Genomic DNA, 13,491 nt, shown 5'->3' with positions numbered 1-13,491 from the left:
CTTTGAAGTTCAAAGATAAAAGTAGTTTTAATTATAATTAGTTAGCTTCACACGTACGCGCTTTACCGCGCGTGTGAATCCACGAGCGACAGAGCTAGCGTCTGAAGCCGCGTGTAAGGGAAATTGCCACTAGGCGGGTACAATTTATCAATTTATCTCACAGCCGAGAGGTACAATTAATTGAACATACCTTCCCTGCCATGTTTCTTGTGGTTTTACGCGCGTACGTGTAAAAGCCAACATTGAAGAGCTTTTACAATGATCAGTCTGTGATGTGTGTAACTGTACTATGCCTTGATGGTAAAATGTTTGGATCCAAATACAGGTTAAACTTATACACTCCGTACATATGTACAAATATGGTAAATGTGTATTTTCTTTTCCAATGTGTTATGTAAATATTAATTAGAAAAATGATCTTCTTATGCAACATGCTCTTAATATTTTTAGATAGAATTAAATCATATTTTTGTAAAATAACGTATGTGTATCGATTTAATATCTTATTTCCCGTCAACATCTTATATTTGTATTAAAATTTTAATGATTTTAAATTCACAATTTTAGAGTCTGGAACTCTTTTTTTTTTTTTTAAATATTATTATTAATTTACTAATGTATATTCCATACTTTGAAGTGAAGTTATAAGTCTCTGAAGTTCATATGATATATAAAACATAAGAAAAAAAAATAATACACCATCAATTATTAAAAGAAATAACAGTGTACTAAGTAAAATTAAGTCAAATTTATTATACTTGGTGGCACAAAATTAAGAATTCCTTCGGAATTTTTTTTTGATTGGCGTTATATCGCTCACTCCTTTCAAGAACGCCATAAATAAAAAAATTGATTTTTCAGGAGAACGTTTTTAAAGTTCAAACATAAAATACAATGTATTAAAAATAAATATCAAGCCACTTATTAAACTTTTTACTGTGTAACAAATCTTTTAAGGTAAAACTTGAAGGTTTTTTCTACATTTGAAAAATATTTAGTATTTTTAAAAAAATAATAAAACAATACCCTTTCTTCATAATGCAAAAACAACACTTTCTGCCTTGTAGCGGGTAAATATTAAGTTAAAAATATGCCACTTTTGCTGGGATATAGCACATTTTCTGGGCATTTCGAAAACATGCATAACTGAAAATTGACAAATTTGGATTTATGACGTTCTTGAAAGGAGTGAGCGATATGTCAATCATATTTTACATTTGTGAACTAGTCATCTGCAGTATACAAATGAATTCAGGATGGCGCAAAATTAATCATTCAATTTTGTTTTTGAATTACGTGTTTACTAAAAAAAAATATTTCGAGAGATGAAATCTTTATTTGGAGCTGTACAATTTTCTGTTATGTGGAGTCAAATGGCTGTGCCCGTTTTATCAATCTGTTTGAATACCGCAGCTGTCTAATTCAAAAAATTTCAAGTATGATTGATGACGCTTGTAAAAATTATAACATCTTCCGATAGGATTAGTTTTGTACCACCCTGAATAAAAAGGGGTTTTTCAATGGGTGTGTTCGAACATCATAAGTGAATAGCGGCCATATTGGTGAAGCTACAGCTGTCAAATTTGACAGGAATACTCATTAGGTCTTGATATTTAACCTTGTAATACCACACGATTCAACAACACGTTGAAAATATTGAAACCTATCATCAAAATCAGTGCTCTGTTGATTTTGGGAAAAAAGCTACATTGATATAATAAAATATTTATTAATTTGAGTAGTATGGTAGTCCGCCTCCGTAGTGTAATGGTCAACACGCTCGGCTACCGTTCTGGAGGTCCCGGGTTCGATTCCCAAGGGGGGTAAAATAAATATAAGTGATTTTTTCACTGTCATATTTATTCAATATTACCCTGGACTGGTACCTGAAGCGGAGGGCTGATCACCTTTCCTTCATGTGTAAACGATCAAGATAACATTGCGTTTATATGACGCAGTGCCCTATGCACCATTGGGGTGCGGATAAGGGTTTTGTTTGTTGAGTATGGTAGTCAAACATGGGCAGAATGGTGAATGCTACACGTGTATAAAATAATCACTTAAACCAGCCCATGAAGGTCTTAAGCATCGTAAATATCCAGATTTCCATATTCTTCTTGATCTTTGTTGAGATATATATTACAAATAAATATTTAGTGGAGACCAACCCACAATTAGAAAACTAATATTTGGAGATTTCAAATATATATATTAATTCCAAATTAATATTTAGAAATTCTAAATATAATGAATTAATAAGCAAATAAAAAAGATCTAAAATGTATAATTGACGTAGTTAGCAACGAAATATGTCGTGTTATTCGGCCACGCTAGCTATGAGTGGATAAGTTTGGCTAGACAAGTAATTAAAATTCAATCATTTTAACATATCGCTCACTCCTTTCAAGAACGTCATAAATCAAAAAAATTGATTTTTCAGGAGAACGTTTTTAAAGTTTTAAAATATAATACAATTTATTCGAAATAAATATCAAGCCACTTATTGAACTTTCAACTGTTCAATATATCTTTTTAGGTAAAACCTGAAGGTTTTTTCTCTTTTTTTAAAATATTTGGTATATTTCAAATAATAATTAAACAAAACCTTTTCTTCAAAATGCAAAAACATCACTTTCTGCCCTGTAGCTGGTAAATATTAAGTTAAAAATATTCCTCTTTTTCTGAGGTATGGTACATTTTCTGGGCATTCCGAAAACATGCAAAACTGAAAATTGACGATTTTTGACTTATGACGTTCTTGAAAGGAGTGAGCGATATATCTTAACAGAAACGAAAAATCTCTTATATTGAGAGAATATGGGTTTCTGGGCATTCGCAAGGCTTACGACCTGGCATTCGCTGACGTAATTACTTTATACACATTTTTTACTTGTATTAAGTGTTTGTTAAATGTGCCCTCGACATGGAAATAATTGAAGTAGTAATCTTGTATATGTAAACTGTAAATATATAAATATATAAAATATTTTAAAAATACAACAATAATAAAAACAGTAGATAATAATAATTTAGTATAAGCGTGTATTAATTCGCGATAAATTGATGTTAGTGACGTATATATTTGAAAAATAAAATATCATATTATCTTTTATAAAAATCAAATACTGTCATCGAAATTTCAATTTTCTTTACGTCAAAATCACGTTCGGTTATTATTAAAATACGTGGGCAGCAGACGCTGTGGGTGCCGCGAGAAAAACCAGTGGCGGGTATCTCATAACATCAGTTAGCAGTGGCGTAACGTCGGTGGTAAAATAATCAGCAGTAAAATAATTAAATTCTAATAAAAATATATTTAACCTCATGTGGTAGTCCAGACAAATCCATTAATACAAATTTGTACATTTTTAAGTACAGTGAAACATAACATTTAAAATGAGGTTAGCTCACAAACTAATAGAAATTATACTATTTATTGATTCGGCATTAACAATGTGGAATGACATATTGATGATTTTGTTTATTATTATTGCACACCTCTATAATCACAAAATGAGTTTTATTTCATTACACACGACTAGTTTCGAAAACTAACAGATGTTTTCATCTACAGGTGAAAAGTAAAACGGACGAGCAAAAAATATTTAGGTATATATATATATATATAGCGGTTGAAATGGTAATAAATAGAGGGTAGGGGGGGCGTTAAGGAACGAGAGTTTTTGTAAAAGGAAACATAGATAATAATGGTGACATATTTTGAAAAAGCATATTATTGATTAACGTTTTACCAAAATTTAAATTTTTATGTTTTTCTAAATTTTCTAAGTTTTTCACGACTTGACCTTTTTTGTAACTGAAGGTAATAATTTAAGTGTGTGTGAGTCAAATGAGTGGTTATTTTCTATTATATGATTTGCAAATTCTGAAAAATAATTAATAGTAAGTACACGACGATGTTCTCTGATTCTAATTTTTAGATTTTTCGTAGTAAACTCATTAAGTGGTTTTCTACTAGTGTTTAATTATTAAAAAAAAAATGAAAATTACAATCAAGACATTGTAGCGCATTTGTGGTAGTATTTTTTAAACAGTATTTAATAAACAATAGTTACATCTCTATTATTGTTAATGTAACTATAGTTTATTATATCTTTTTTTTTTATATGTAAGCTGTACAATTCCCGAATAAATAAAATAAAATAAAAATAAAATAAATAAATAAAATTTTACCAGAATGCCGATGTAAAGATTATCCATAGGAACTGCGGCTTGGAAATAAAAAAAATATATTTGGACGCCATTTTATTTTGCGATTGTGATACGTGCAATACGAGCTGGATGCCTTCCCATCAACGCGATTCGTATTTGCTGCGTTTTGTTATCAATGTATCATTTATTAGCGTCTGCGGTTTCTACGTGACTATTACTATATTACCAAAGAAAACTAGTATATTCTGTCACAAAATCCGGAAAAATAACAAAGCTTAAATAGATTAACATCTACCGTGCGTAAAAAAAAACTAGCTTAACCACTTACCATCACGCTGCTTCCCAGCACGGGTAGACAGAGAGAATAAAACCACATTCATGCATCTTTTTGCCTCTTCCACATTCATGCATCTCCTCATACATACCCGCTGATTATTCCGATTCCTGACCTTACCCCTTTTAAGTACTTGAAATACTTGATCACACCAAAGTTTTCCTGGTATTCCGTTGTTTCCATTACCAACTACATATACCTCATATATTTGTTTTTCTATTTTTTCTTCGATCATTTGAATCACATGCCCAAACCATCTCAACGCGCCTTTCTTAATTTAATCGAAAATGTATTATATCACCATTCGAACATCTATCATACAACGTTTTGCCGCACATTGGCCTGAGAGAGCACATTTCGATTGCATTGAGTCTGCTTTCATCCTTCTTTTGCCAACTCTATGCTTCACTTCCCCAAACATTAGGGTTGGAACCAGAACTATACTGTGTACTGCAAGTTTAGCATTCGCATAGGGTTTTATTTGAATTATTTCCTTATATCATTTTAAATCACATCATATTATATTAATCTTATATATTCACACATCGTTTTGCCGCATATTCGTCTGACAGATCGCATTTAGATTTAAAGATACCAATAATCAAGTATTTATCTGTGGATTTTTACCAATAGCAAGTAGCTTTTAGCGGCGTAGTACAGGAAAAATAATATAATATATATTTTTTTCTTTTAGGAAAAAGTTATTAAGGATTCTCTCCATCTATAAAAAGCATCACAATAACGCAAATTAAGTACGGACAAACTTAGAACATAATACTTCGAAAAAAATGTTACCTGAAATTGAAACCGTACAAACTAAATTTATGTTTTCTCCTAATTTTTATTTTAAAAATATCATTTAATATTCCCTTAATTTCTTTTTATGTACTCGTAAATATTTTAAACGCTTTTTTAACTTTTTTAATATTGTTTATTGGGTATTGACTACGCTATTTGAAGGCTTTTTTATCAGTGTTTTTGTACATGATCAAACTTTGCGCCTGTGATATTTAAGCAGAATATACATTAAAGTTAGAACGATTGCAGAAATATTTATAAAGGCGTTAAAGCAAAAAAGTAAATTTTATACATATATATTTTTGTTATTTTTTTAATTCATGTATATGTAGTGAGTAAAGTATTACTTTTCTTCTGGCCTCAATCTGCGGTCAAGTGGTGCATAGGGCACCGCTTTAAATAGAGGCGGTGATTATATGAAAGTGAGATGAATCAGATATTTATAGATATTTAAGTAAAATACGTTTGATGGTAAACGGATGATGTAAGTAAAGGAGTTCAGGGTGAAGGACGTTACTGCCATATGGGAAAGGAAATGGGGGAAGAATTATTGATGAAAGTGCAGAATACAATTCAATGGCCAGAACAGTCGGGGAAAACTTTTTTTTATACATATTTTTATATTTATTTTAAGTATGAATAAAATTGTAAAGTTATATATTCTATTATATTTACTGAAAAATGTATCATTTACGAATCAGTGTGTAAAAATATATTCATTTAGGACTAATTAGAAATAATATGCCGCGTGCAGCAAACCTGTTTGTAGACAATTGGAATTGACCAAGATTGTTGCATGATATAATAAATAGCCTTAGTTTAATTCTGGCGTTATCTAGATGTATTATTATGACCAAGTTATAAAAAGAAAATCCTAAAATATTATCGTTTCCTTGGTTTATATACCTCTCCCCATCAACTCCTTACCTGGTCCATCACCATTCGCATTGTTTTCAAATATTTACAGTTTCATAAAAATAAAAAAAATTCAATAAAAATTTCAATTATTTGATCAGTTATCCATCAATACATTGTAAAAAAAATCCATGTATTTTGTACATTGTAAAAAACAAATTGAATGTATTTTACATTCACTATATGTCCCATTATTTTAACTGTATAAGGGCGTTTGTCCACTACACGGAATTAAACGGAATTTTACCGTCCGGCACGTCAGTTAGCGTTTTAAAACTATGATTGGGTTGGATTGGCTTGTGCTTTCGTCCATCTTTCTTCGGTGCTCTTGATCGGTGCGTGAACACGTTGCGCGTAAATTCGATCACGCTATACTGTCGTATCGCTTTCATTTTTCAAAACCGGACTGCTGGACGGTAAAATTCCGGGTAGTGCACAAGCTCCCTAAGGGTGGTGACTGACCGGAGCATTTCGTCGTAATGTAACGTCGTAACATCGCTCGCGGCGAGCATCAGCGAGCATCCGAAACTATGGAAGGACCGCTCGGCTCGCTGTACTGACTATACGAATGGTCACATCGTAACGTGTTACGTTACGACGAAATGGCTCCGGTCAGTCACCACCCTAAGGTTCAATATTGGACCAGTATTACTAGTCTCTTTTTGGTTAGTTGAAAGATATTACTTCTAAGCAACAAGCCCGCCAATGTATATATACTCTGTAAAAGAAGTTCAATAAATAAATAAAATTTTAGTATTATGTACATGCATATGAGTAGATATAATAGTTTACATTTAAAAAAACATATGTATTATATATTAAGTACCTACTAGAATATTAGTGAAGTGTTATTTTTATAATTGTAATTAAAATTTTACTTAAATGTTACCTAATTGTTTTAGTAACAGATGTGTATGAAATCAAATTAAAATATTTCAAAATAAACAAATTGTTTCATTATCAATTTTATAGGAATATTTTTTGAACAAAAAATAACATAGTTTTATGTTATCTATTATTCTAAATATTCCCAAGTCAATATTTTCAATACTTCAAGTCTCAAAAGTAAATACTATTTTAAAAGAAAAAAACAGCAATTTTCCAACTATTTAAGGGTGAAAAATACTGAAATTTAAAGAAAAGTTCATCGTCGAGATACCAACATGATTTTACAATACCAAAATGCAATACCAAACAATTCCAATAGAACTTTAAATATTATATATGGGAACCAAGTATTTCAATAACCTTCCCACAGATATAAAAATAATTGAAGACATTAAAATGCTAAAAAATAAATTTTATAATTACATATCGCTCGCTCCTTTCAAGAACGTCATAAATCAAAATACTTGATTTTTCAGGAGAACGTTTTTAAAGTTTAAAAATATAATACAATGTATTAAAAATAAATATCAAGCCACTTACTGAACTTTTTACTATGCAACAGAGCTTTTTAGGTAAAACCGGAAGGTTATTTCTCCATTTGAAAAATGTTTAGTATATTAAAAATAATAATTAAACAAAACCTTTCTTCAAAATGCAAAAACAACACTTTCTGCCCTGTAGCGGGTAAATATTAAGTTAAAAATATGTCTCTTTTGCTGGGATATAGTACGTTTTCTGGGCATTCTGAAAACATGCACAACTAAAAATTGACGATTTTTGATTTATGACGTTCTTGAAAGGAGTGAGCGATATATAAATAATAATCCAACAAACACAAATAATAAATAATAAGTGTTAGTCCCTCTCCAAGTACAACATCTTAGTCTGTTTATTGGAGGTAACGGCATTATTAATTTAAAGATTGTAGAAGTAGAAATATCTAGAAAATTAATGGAATAATAAAAAATAACTGAAATAAATAAGTAGAGAAATATTTTTTTTAATGATTTAAAATGTTAACTTCTACATATAACGATGCACTGAAATATGTTTAAATGTTGGGGAAACGTTTTTAAAAAGTACGTACGTAGGCAAACTGAGAAATCTTAAAATGTGATACTTTCTAAGCAAAGAATCGAATTAATTTTTTGTTTTTATTTGCAGAATTAAATTTCACAGAAAAGGTGTATTTGAGAACGAACTGAACAAAGAAATTATTTCTTTGTAGTACGATACCTAAGAAGTTCTGTGATTGGAAGGTAGATTATTTACAACCCAACGGCATTAAAATAATAATAACAGAGCTATTCTCAAAGCAGAATGTTCAAAGGCGAAATGATCGCTGAAAAGCAAAAATCTAACCAGATATGTACACTAAAAAATTGTAAATGGTCCAAGTGGGAAGGCAGCAACATTCCGATTCTCTCGGGAATTTGTGTTCAGGATCACCTCCCAATGCTGTCAAGGGAATGGATGAACTGGACTAACAAAGGTATTCTGTGTGTGTTTAACCTTTCCCTCCCGATGATATGTATTTATTACAACTTTAAAAATGTCAGAATATCAGTATAAAATAAAATATTGTTGGGTAATATATCCAAAATAAACAAGGTTTGTTGGATTGAATTCTACATTTATTTATGTTTATGTTAATACGTGGCGCGTTTCGTCTTCTTAGGACACTACAAACACGTGTTACATGTACACAAATAAATGTAGAATTCAATCCAACAAACCTTGTTTTATTTTGTATATATTACCCGACAATTCAATATGGAACTCTACCAACTGTCTGCAGTTACAATAAATAAAATATAATAGCTCAGAATTTCTGTGTTCCATCGTAATATAATTACGTATTATATGAAAGTATTATAATACAGAGTCATTCATTTGCAGCGACGGAAATAAATAATTTGTAAAAAAATCAGGAATAAAATCACCTATACATAAAAAAATCAGTGTGGGCGGTCGTGTCGCTACGCTAGCTATTGCGGCTACTTGCGATGTATTATTTTCTCGTTTTCAGATACTTACCAGAGCTAACATTACAAATTTGTTACATTTCAACTTCAACTTTGGTCAATAAAAGCAACATTTAGGAATATTCATATTTTTCCCGTTTTCAAACCATATTTTCAAATGGTGTACAAAATACATATCACCGGTGCAGGCGAAAGTTTTTAGCACCGTAAGGGAAAGGTTAAATATTTTGATCCTTAGGGAAAAGCTACGCGGGAGATGTTTAACCACACACCCCTGAAAGAAGAATGGGTACGTACCGCATTTTAACCTTTGACCTTTAAATTAAATATTTATTTTGTCAAACACTGGATTATTTCCATAAGTGCGTATACTATTAAGATATCGTGAGTATACTGGCCATGAAACTTAATGTTGTCTTTACTTGTAAAACCACATAAATATGACATTTTAAATTACTTGGTGTATTTTGCCAGTTTATAGACTGTTGAAAAGTTTTTAATACTGCATCAATATTTTTTTTTAAATATGCAATACATATTGCATATTTTTGAGATAACGTTTTTTGTTAACGTTTTTTGAATATAATAAATGGTGCTTTGAATAGAATGATTCCAAATAAAAATAGGTCCATGGAAGCCAAACTGAAGGTTCACAATGGAGTGCTGGTACCAACCCTGATATAAGAGTATGTATGGAAGCGAAACATGGAACTGGCAAAGCAAGGACGAAAGCAGAGTGAACGCCGTGGAATGTGTGGAAAATTGATGTATGATAGACTTACAGACGAAAAAATATAAAAGAAAGGAATGTAAGGCTAAACTAGGGATAGTTGAAAAGAAGAAGAGTTCTTAAAGGTGGTATGGACATGTGGAGTGAATGGATAACTAGAGAATGACTGAGAAAGTTTATTTGGTCATTGTGAACGAGAAAACAGAGTGAGGACGGCCGAAAAAGACTTAGCACGACCAGATCAAGAGATGGTTTGGGCATGTGACTCGAATGAGTAAAGAAAGAAGAATAAAGCAAATTTATGGTTAAAAAATGTGGTTGGTAATAGAAATACCGAAACAAAATAAGACTGAGCAAAACTTGGCATGATCAAGTAAGAAGTAAGAGGTAAAGATTGTTTTCAATGCCATATTAATATGGCATTCTATTTACTCTGCCTACCCCTGCGGAAAGAGGCGCAATGGTGCGTTAGTTGGCATTGTTTTTATGTAGGTACTTTTGCGCCTGTGATATTGAAGAAGAATATACATTATGTTAGACTAATTGCAGTCCTATTTATAAAGGCGTAAGGTAGGAAAAATATATTAATGTATTATTATTATATTATATTACTTTACATTGTACAAACATATATAATCAAATACTCAATACATTATTCCTGATTTGAAATACGCTTTTTTTAGTAAAATAAATATATAAATATTCATCGAGCCCCTACCGAATTCACCGAAACATCCGAATAAAGGATTTAGGTTTTGTACTGACATTTCTCAGGGAACTGTATTTTATAGAATAAAATAACAACAATATAATTTTTTTCGACATGAATTTTATTTAACCAGCAGCCGGGTTTCGTCGGGGTTTTAATTTTTATAAAAGGGCCTCTGCTAAATAAAAGCTTTCTTAATCTAACATAAATGGCTCCAGTGATCTCGCACGTATCATGACATTAATTACATACCATACGTAGGAGTTCCAAATTTTTTAAAAGTGTGGTTGTCAATCTTGAGTAGAATGGTGAATGTTGCACGTGTGTAAAGTGACCACTTAACAAGACATATACTGTAAATACCTAAACTTACATAATTCCTCTTTACCTACTATATATATATATATATATATATATATATATATATATATATATATATATATATATATAAATAAATATATATATATATATATATATATATATATATATATATATATATATATATATATATATATATATATATATATATATATATATATATATATATATATATATATATATATATATATATATATATATATATATATATACAGTGGGTGGCCAAATTATTAGGGACACTTGTCCTTTTTTGTAATTTTCAAGTTTAAATGAATTTTTATGATCAAATAAATTTGTTCTAATTAAAAAATATTTTTTATTTTTGTTGCTTGTATCATATTTATTGTTTTTAAGACGTAGCTATGCTGCAAAATATCAAAGAAGTAAGTTTTTTTCTCATTTTAGTGTTAATTAGTGAAAAATGGTGTTGGTGTGAGCTCAGTTAATATTTTTTTACACCATTTTTCTGTATGTTTTTTGAGTCCAAGACTATAAAAAATTAAGTATTGTTTAATAATTTATTAGTTTTGCTAATTTAATAAGTAAATTTCAATTAATTTTTAATTAAAATTCTATTTAGTTTGAATTGAACCTTAATATTCTAAATTTAAGTATGGGCAAGTCTTTAGACATATCTCCAAGAAAATGTAGGGAAGTACCAACCTAACTACTTCATTCCACATATTCCTAAAGAGAGATAGCAGCACTCACAGGTATTTCAAAGTCCGGAGTCAACCGGATAAAAAGAAAAATTTATAAAAACCCACCTCTAGAAGCAGCCCGCGTATGAAAAAGTGGCAGAAAAACGATCACCACTCCGCGTGGTCACTGTAAAATCAGGGACATCTATTTCCAAAATCGTAAAACGTGTGTTGATTGTCCACTACGTTGATAAACGATGTAGGAATCAACGCCTCCAAAATGACAGTTTGGAGACGGTTAGTTGAAGTAAATCTAATTGGTCGACGTCCAACCAAAAAACTACGCCTGACTGAGGCCATGAAGAAAAAACGACTCTTATGAGCCAGAACACTCCGGAATATGACTGTTTCGGACTGGAATCGAAAATTTATGACTTATATTTGTATAATAAAATAAGAAGAAAACAAAAATACACATTTTTGCAATCATGGTAATACTTTATAGGTCTGCTTCTAAGACGAGTCAACATTTAAAATTTTGGTGGGAAAAACTTAATTCGTCCGACGGGGCCCAGGAGAAAAATTCCACCCGGACTGCCTGGTGAAGAAGGTTAAAAACACCCTGTTAGCATAATGTTGTGGTCCATGATCTCATTTAAGGGTATGGGACGCCTTCATATCATGGAGGGACCATGAGGCAAGACCAGTACCAGCGAGTACTGAAAAGTCGGTTCCAGCCGAAGCTAAGGAATGGTTCCCTGGTGATAAAGAGTATGTGTTTATGGATGAACAAGTACCGTGTCATAAAGCCAGGAGTGTTACCGCATTCCTGGCTGAAAAAAACGTCTGTTGAGTATGTGTTTTGCCTTGCCCGGGCAATTTGCTGGATATGAACCCCATTGAAAACATTTGGAGGCTAACGAAACGGGAAATTGCTAAAAAAGTCATCACCACCAAGGGGTTACTGAAAGAAACTCTTATCAGAGTATGGCATGGTAACCCTAATCTTCGGCACAATACAAAAATCTGCATAGAAAGCATGCCCCGACGTTTGGAAGTTGTAATCGCAGCATAGGGTGTTATTACTAAATATTAAGGTTTTTTCTGAAATTTTTGAATAATCGCTTTTTATGATAAAAATAAATTACTTTTATTAAATGTATGATTACATTGTTTCTAAATTCTTAATAAAGCACCCCAATCAATAAAAAATATAATTAAAAAACCTAATTATTTGCTCATTAAATTCATTTGATCATGAAAATTACAGGAAATTCGAAGTGTCCCTAATAATTTGGCCACCCACTGTATATATATATGTATATATATATATATATATATATATATATATATATATATATATATATATACAGTATCTACTCAATGAATTAGGGCCACCCATTATTTTTTTGAATACTCTGAAATCTTTTGGATTATTATATTTATTTTACATAAATACTTTAAGTTTTCTATTGTCATCTAATATCATGTATATTACCTTCAATAATATGTAAAATTTACCTGGATTTTTAAAGCCTTTATAAAATTTCAAACCCTTTTTCTGAGAAAGGTCCCTAATTAGCACAGGTAGACAGATAGTTGAAAGTTCAAAAAATAGTCCTATTTCATTTATTAGTGAAGTTTCTTAAGTTCTGGTTGTTGTTTTGTTCAGAGAGGTTATATAGTTATCGTGTCTTGTGAAAAAAACTTAATTTTTAATTTTAGTTCATAAAGTATATTTTTTTTTTGTAAACACAAGTGTTTTTTTGAAAAGGACAAAATGGGAAAAAGTAAAGACATTTCTGAGGAAAAAAAGTCTAGTGTTATAGTGCTACTGAAATTAGGAATACTATCTAATAGAGAAATTTCAAAAAAAGAAAACGTTTCTCGTCAAACAGTGGACAGAATTTCAAAATCAATAAAAAATCAGCCACCCGCCA

This window comes from Brachycentrus maculatus, unplaced genomic scaffold, assembly GCF_059751285.1.
Source record: "Brachycentrus maculatus isolate JH-2025_06_01 unplaced genomic scaffold, ASM5975128v1 h1tg000410l, whole genome shotgun sequence".
Taxonomy (NCBI): Eukaryota; Metazoa; Arthropoda; class Insecta; order Trichoptera; family Brachycentridae; genus Brachycentrus; species Brachycentrus maculatus.
Note: the sequence above shows the minus strand (reverse complement) of the source record.